This window comes from Cebus imitator, unplaced genomic scaffold (genome assembly GCF_001604975.1).
Source record: "Cebus imitator isolate Cc_AM_T3 unplaced genomic scaffold, Cebus_imitator-1.0 Scaffold365, whole genome shotgun sequence".
NCBI classification, from domain to species: Eukaryota; Metazoa; Chordata; class Mammalia; order Primates; family Cebidae; genus Cebus; species Cebus imitator.
In genome coordinates this window covers 1,244,076-1,251,431 of record NW_016107680.1, presented here as the reverse complement: position 1 = coordinate 1,251,431, position 7,356 = coordinate 1,244,076, and the positions used below count along the sequence as shown (strand labels likewise).

The window sequence follows — 7,356 nt, the reverse complement described above, 5'->3', positions numbered from 1 at the left end:
AAGATGGGGTTCCACCATGTTGGTCAGGCTGGTCTTGAACTCCTGACCTCAGGTGATCCGCCCGCCTTGGCCTCCAAAGTGCCTGGATTACAGGTGTGAGCCACCATGCCCGGCCTCTTGTTGTTTTTTGTTTGTTGGGAGACAAGTCTTGCTGTTGTTGCCCAGGCTGGAGTGCAGTGGTGCGATCTCGGCTCACTGCAACCTCCATCTCCCAGGTTCAAGCGATTCTCCTGCCTGAGCCTCCCAAATAGCTGAGACTACAGGCGTGCACCACCACGCCTGGCTAATTTTTGTATTTTTAGTAGAGTTGGGTTTCACCATATTGGCCAGGCTGGTCTCCAACTCCTGACCTGGTGATCTGCCTGTCTCTGCCTTCCAAAGTGCTGGGATTACAGACATGAGCCACCGTGCCCGGCCATATCATCTATTAATAGTTCAACGACACCTCTCTTCAAGCTTAGTATCATAAAAATATATATAATTTAAATATACAAAATACAGGCTGGGTGCAGTGGCTCACATCTGAAATGGCGGCACTTTCAGAGGCCGAGGTGGGCCGAACCAGACCAGCCTGGCCAACGTGATGAAACCTTGTTTCTACTAAAAATACAAAAATTAGCTATGTGTGGTAGTAGGCACCTGTAATCCCAGCTACTATGGAGGTTTAGGTAGGAGAATCGCTTGAACCCAGGAGTCAGTTGCAGTGAGCCGAGATTGCACCACTGCACTCCAGCCTAGACAACAGAGTAAAACTCCATCTCAAAAAAATAAATAAATAAAAGAAGAAAACGAAACCATGATTCTAAATATACACTATGTAACTACATAAACTAATTTACACAAGTATACATATGAACAAAATACTTTAAAACATACCCTATGGGTCAATTTAAGGAGACAGAAATTTGTAACAATAAAATTATTTTATGGCTTTTATTAAGAAATAAACATTCAAGATAAAGGCACCAACTAAAGCAAAAAAAGAAAGAAACAGAAACAGTATAATCAATCACAATGAGAAATAAAAGAACACTTATCCTCACTGCCAGGCAAAGAATCTTTCTTCTAAAGGCATAACACCCAACACAAATTCACAAGTTATTATCATTCAAGAATATCTATTTTTAGAACTGCTCTCAAAGAAATGAGTAGGTAAAAAGGGGGACACTGGAAACCACAGAGAATGAAATAACATGATTGGAACTTTAGTTTTAGTTAGGTTAACCTGAAAACAGGATTTAGGGTTAAAAAAAAAGTAGCGAGAAACTAGAGATGAGGACACTAGTTAAAAGGCTCCCATGTAAGTCTAGACAACAGGATGTTAGGTAATCTCTACCCACAAATTTTCAGAACAAGGAATGCCTCAAGCTAAGTAAACAGTATAAGACAGAGAGCCATTTTTTCTACCCTTACCTTTTGCCCTGAGGAATTCAGAGATACAATTCAAAGATACCTGTCCTGCCCATGAGGTAGAGCCCCGTGGGTCATAAATGTCCATGGCCTGGGTCGCTTAGAACAAAGAGACAGTCCTCATTCAACCAGAAACTGGTCTAATGACAATGATAAACAACAACAATTCCATTGTTCATATAGATGGCCTTTTATGGTTTATAAAGTTAAAAGGCAATGGAAAGTCATCTAGGAAGATTTGGGGTTATTAGTTTATGCGATTAATAGAGCTACTTACCTACCCAACAACAAAAATAATATACATATTGCATATCACTGGGAGAAGAGCATGAACTACAGGAGTTGAGCTTTCTAAAGGGTAGAAGTCATGCGAGCCTTGCTTCCTCTGTGTCACCATCTAATTCTCAGACAGCCAGACATCTGGAATAGCCATATGGGGAGCCTTGGAAAAAAGGCTACCATATAAGGCTTGCCTTATCTAGGACCTGTTCCAACGCTGTTAAAAGTTCTATATGAAAGTTTTGTTCTCCATGTTCTCCATAAAACTTCTGTTATACTTGGACAATAAGCTTGCAGTATCTTCTGCTGTCATGATTGTTTTCAAGTTATGACCCTTTGTATAACAATTACTTACAGGCATATTTACAAAGGAAATTCAGAGAAGCATTAAGTGCCAATCAAAACTAGCTGAAATATACTCACTTTGCAATGTACATGTAGGTCAGGCATGGTGGCTCATACCTGTCATCCCAGCACTTTGGGAGGCTAAAGCAGGTAGATCACCTGAGGTCAGGAGTTCAAGACCAGCCTGGCCAACATGGTGAAACCCCATCTCTACCAAAATACAAAAGTTAACCAGGCATGGTAGCTCACACCTGCAATCCCAAGCTACTTGGGAGGCTAACACACAAGAACTGCTTGAAGCTGGGAGGTGGACGTTGCAGTGAGCTGAGATCACGCCACTGCATTCCGGCTGAGAGAAGAGACCCCTCTTTCCTGTCTCTAGTCTTAAAGGAAGAAGAAGTAAAAGTTGAGACATAGCAGGCATGAGGTCAATGGCAAGGTTGGCTTGCTCAGCTTACCAGGCCCGGAGGTTAAAGATTAAACCCCAACCCAGGCACTCCTATCTATAGATCACAGGCATAATATGGAGAAACGCCCTCCATTGTTCTCGCTCAATCTTGCTCAAACTCCGACCTGGGCAGGTACTCCACACCTACTTCATCTATCACAACCCTCTCACATGTACTTTCTAGAACTGTAAGCCTTTAAAGGGGCTAAGATTTTCTTTGTCAGGGAGCTCTTGAGATGCGAGTCTGCCTATGCTCCCGGCCGAATGAAAGCCACTTCCTTCTTTAAATCTGGTATCCAGGGGGTTTGGTCTGTGGCTTGTACTGCTACACAGTCTAGGCAACAGAGTGAGACTCAGTCTCAAAAAAAAAAAAAGGTTTGAAATGTACCTGTAATATTAATTGCAAAAAATGAGGGTAATGGTATTTAATTCTAAGATATTCAGACAGTGGGTTTGTGTGTGGCATCTGGGTTTTTGCTGTTTTTCGGGCTTTTCTGTGTGGCAGACAGTGTCTTTTATAAGACAGTCTGAGGTCAGCATCCCCAATACCTTGAAAAAGATAAAATCTCATGAAGAGTTATATTTTCAATTCAAGAACTTTCAATTTAACATTCAACACACCAGTGAACAAATAGCATGTACTCAATAATTACACAACTAAATTATTTGGTCCACATTAGAGATAATTACAGGTAGGCTACAGTAAATGAGGTGACAGATTTACTGAGATTTAACAGTAAGTCAAAAAGATTTTTAGAAGTCTTTTTTCTCCTATCTTCTGTCAGTTTTTGGTAAATGCAGCTTTAGGAGAAACTTCTGAAGCTATGTAGTACAGAAGGATAACTCCTCTGACTTCTCAAAAGGAACAGTTCATTCATAATAGATCTGAACCCCTAAAATACAGTTTCACATTTTAAACTGGCTAACAAAACAGAGCAGTAATATGCTTTGATCACTTTCCTCAAGGGTGCCATTTAACTTCCAGCATTTGTAGCTTTAGTATTTATTTCTTATTGCTCCACAGAAAGCTGGAATATATTATTTTGCTCTGCATTTTTGACTATTATTTCTTTCTTCTTTGTAATTCAATTTGTAAAGACTTAAATCCTAACTTACATTGAGCTCAAATTACTACAACACAAGCAAAAATTTACTGACAAAAATATCTACATACCAACATGTAGAACATGGATACATGCACAGACACACACACATGCCTTATGTATGACTTAACTCTTTAAATAAATGTTTTTAAATTACATACTCTAAAAGCATTTAAACAGATATATAAAGATAAAATGGTACAATAATGCTCTCTAGTTTAAATTAGCTCCTAAGGAGGAAATTTTTAGATAAATATTTTATAAGCATTTCATATAACTGAACTCTAATTACAACAGCCTAACAAGTATATTGTTTAATGTTTTACAAATGTACAGAGACCCTCAATTTGGCCAATATTAAATCTATTATTGCTAGTTAATAACATTCTGAATTCCAATGAAATATATTGGTGCCAGGTTTAGAAATGTAAATTAAAACACTCCTGTAGAGATGCACCTGCAGAGATGCAAATTATAACCACTAAAGATTTTCTACGTGCTCATAAAACCTCTTAGCCTTCTCAATATACATTTCTAGATTCTAATTCTCCATAAAACTAACCGATCAAGTTTTTCTTGGAAAGTGAATCTAGTTTTGCTTGTTTGTTGTTGTTATTGCTGTTGAATAACTACTGTCAAATGCATGAATTTTACTCCCAATAACTAACTTTATAGCAGCTACTAACTCTTCTTTTGTTAGATGATGTAATGCTCAACTTTAGCAGCTTTTCCCTGAAAACCACTTTAAAGCAAAGGACAGGTAAAAAAAAAAAATTTTTTTTGAACATTAAGAATATGGTTTGAAAAAAAAAATGATGGCAAAGTATAATAAACTAAAACGCTTACCCAAAGGCTTTGGAAAACATTTTCCTTTCAAAAGAAACCAGTGAATAGAAATTAGTCTGAGGATGATGTGTTATTTGTTTGTTTCTGCCAACTAGGCCTCAACCCTTATCCTGTCTTTTTTGTTGCCCCACAAGTACGTGTGAATCAAGCTGGTCTAAAATAAAGGTCATGTCTAAGTACAGAGAAATTTCTAAGTCTTCAAAATTTAAAGAGACACTCAAGTTCATAGCAGCATCATTTATAATAGCCAAAAGGTAGAAAGTAAGCCAAGTGTCCATTGACGAGTAAATGATAAAGTGTGGTGTGCGCACGCACACACACACACACACAGACACACACACACACACGCGCACACACAAACACAATGGAATATCATTCAGCCTGAGAAAGGAAGGAAATCCCGTCACATGCTACAACATGGATGAAACTACTTGAGAACACTAATAAGCCGAACACAAAAAGACAAATACTATATGATTTCACTTAGATGAGATACTTAGAGTAGTCAAATTCAGACTTCCTCCAGACGGAAGTGAGTGACACACTCTGTGTCCTCGCCTTACCAGGAAACTACTAAAGTTCCTAAGGAAGCAAAGCAAAATTTCATAAGAAAACAATGGATGGAGAGGAGAAAACCTATTGTGGCTGGGAAGGCCCTGATGCCATGTATGTCAAACTGATATCATTTCATGGCCATCAATTTATCGTAAAAAGAGAACATGCATTAACATCAGGCAACATCAGGCATGATAAAAGCCATATTGAGTGGCCCAGGTCAATTTGCTGAGAATGAAACCAGTGAGGTAAATTTTAGAGAGATAACTTCACATGTGCTATCCAAAGAATGCATGTATTTTACATACAAGGTTCGCTACACTAACAGCTCCACTGAGATTCCCAAATTCCCAACTGCACCTGAAATTGCACTAGAACTGCTGATGGCTGCGAACTTCCTAGATTGTTAAATAAATAATAATAAAAAAGCAGTCAAATTCATAGGGACAAAAAGTAGAATGGTGTTTACCAGGGGCTGGAGAAAGAGAAAGGGCTTGTCACTTAATGGGTAGAGTTTCAGTTTTCCAAGATGAAAACAGTTCTAGAGATTGGTTGTAAGATAATGTGAATGTACTTAACATTACTATACCAAGGCTAGACATGATGGCTCACACCTGTAATCCAGCACTTTGGGAGGCTGAGGCAGGCGATCACTTGAGGTCAGGAGTTCAAAACTAGCCTGGCCAACATGGTGAAACCCCATCTCTACTAAAAAAACAAAAATTAGCCAGACATGGTGGTATGTGTCTGTAATACCAGCTACTCAGGAGGATTGAGACAGGAGAAATGCTTGAACCCCTGGGAGGAAGAGGCTGCAGTGAGCAGACATCATCCCACTGCACATCAGCCTGGGCAACAGAGCAAGGCTCCTTCACACACATGCGTGCACACACACACACACACACCACAAAACATCACTGAACTATATACTTAAAATGGTTATAATGATAAATGTTATGTTAAGTCTATTTTAACACAATTAAAATTTTTTTAATATTAAGGAGAGAGTTCTAATTCCAAGGTTGGTAGACTAACAGACTAACCTTCCTATGGAAAATAATTTGGAAATCTGGAAAAAGATATTTTAGAAAACTACAGATGCTCCTCAACTTATGATATTGTTGCATCCAAAAAACACCCCATTCCACCCCACAAAAGTAAAAAAATCATAAACTGAAGTATCATAAATCAGGAACCATCTGTATTTAAAAGCACTGAGAGCAACCAAACTTAGCAATTAGAAGGGAATGTATTAATGAAAGAAAGGATTGGAACTAGGTAAGATCCATGTTCACACACAGCTTGTTCCCTAAAAGCAATAGCAGTCCTAGACGTACAGGTAGTAAACTGGAAGAGATTTTTTGTTTAATATATCAGAAAACAGATTTAAGAGTTGCCCGGGCCGCTGAAATAAACGCAAGAAATAAATGCTGTGAAATCTGGGTACAGAGTCTCAAACTCATTGCTGACGGTGAACTACACATGTACAAGGGTAACGAGAGGAGGCCAGTGGAAAGCAGCAGCTGGAAGAATCAAAGAGCTGAGCAGATATTCCAACTACTGTCCACCAGGTAGACAGAGTTTGGAGCTGTAATTCCCCCAACATGGGGGTGTTGGGCTTTCCATCGCAATTGTGTAAGAGCCATGAACCAGAGGAGTTAAGCCTATGTCCCTGGACTGAGGGATTCACTTTAGATTAAGGACAAAATCCAAACACGCCCATCCTAAGAAAATGTATAAAACCAAGCATCTTCAAGGTGGTCAGCCATTAATTAAACTGCATACTAAAAAACTCTTCAGAGGAAGATAACAGAACTGGGGTGTCTCAAAAGCAGCATCTACATTGTCCAGGATACAATAAAAAACAACTGACATGAGAAGAAACCTCCAAAAAGTGACATTTAGTAAAAAGAAAAAGCAGTGAACAAAAACCAACATCAAGATAGCCTGAATGTTGGAATTAGCATATAAGAACTTTAAAGCAGCTACTACAAAATATGTTCAAGAAATTAAAAATAAAAACGACATAATAATCGGCAGACAAGAGAATCTTAGCAGAGAAGCAAAAACTGCAGAAACAACAAGAAAAGGGCCGGGCGTGGTGGCTCACACCTGTAATCCCAGCACTTTGGAAGGCCGAGGCAGGTGGATCATGCGATCAAGATATCGAGACCATCCTGGTCAACATGGTGAAACCCCGTCTCTACTAAAAATACAAAAAAATTAGCTGGGCATGGTGGCGCGTGCCAATCCCAGCTACTCAGGAGGCTGGGGCAGAATTCCCTGAACCCAGGAGGCGGAGGTTGCAGTGAGCCGAGATCGTGCCATTGCACTCCAGCCTGGGTAACAAGAGCGAAACTCCATCTCAAA

At 39.3% G+C, this 7,356-nt stretch overlaps 1 protein-coding gene and 1 pseudogene across 6 annotated transcripts in view; one reads left to right on the top strand and one right to left on the bottom strand.

Annotated features, from left to right (window-relative positions):
• The window catches only part of SNX25 (sorting nexin 25), a 151,603-nt gene that overhangs the window by 103,243 nt on the left and 41,004 nt on the right, over positions 1–7,356 (bottom strand). The gene's annotated exons all lie outside the window — the stretch shown is intronic.
• LOC119468003 lies at positions 2,733–5,644 on the top strand (annotated as a pseudogene).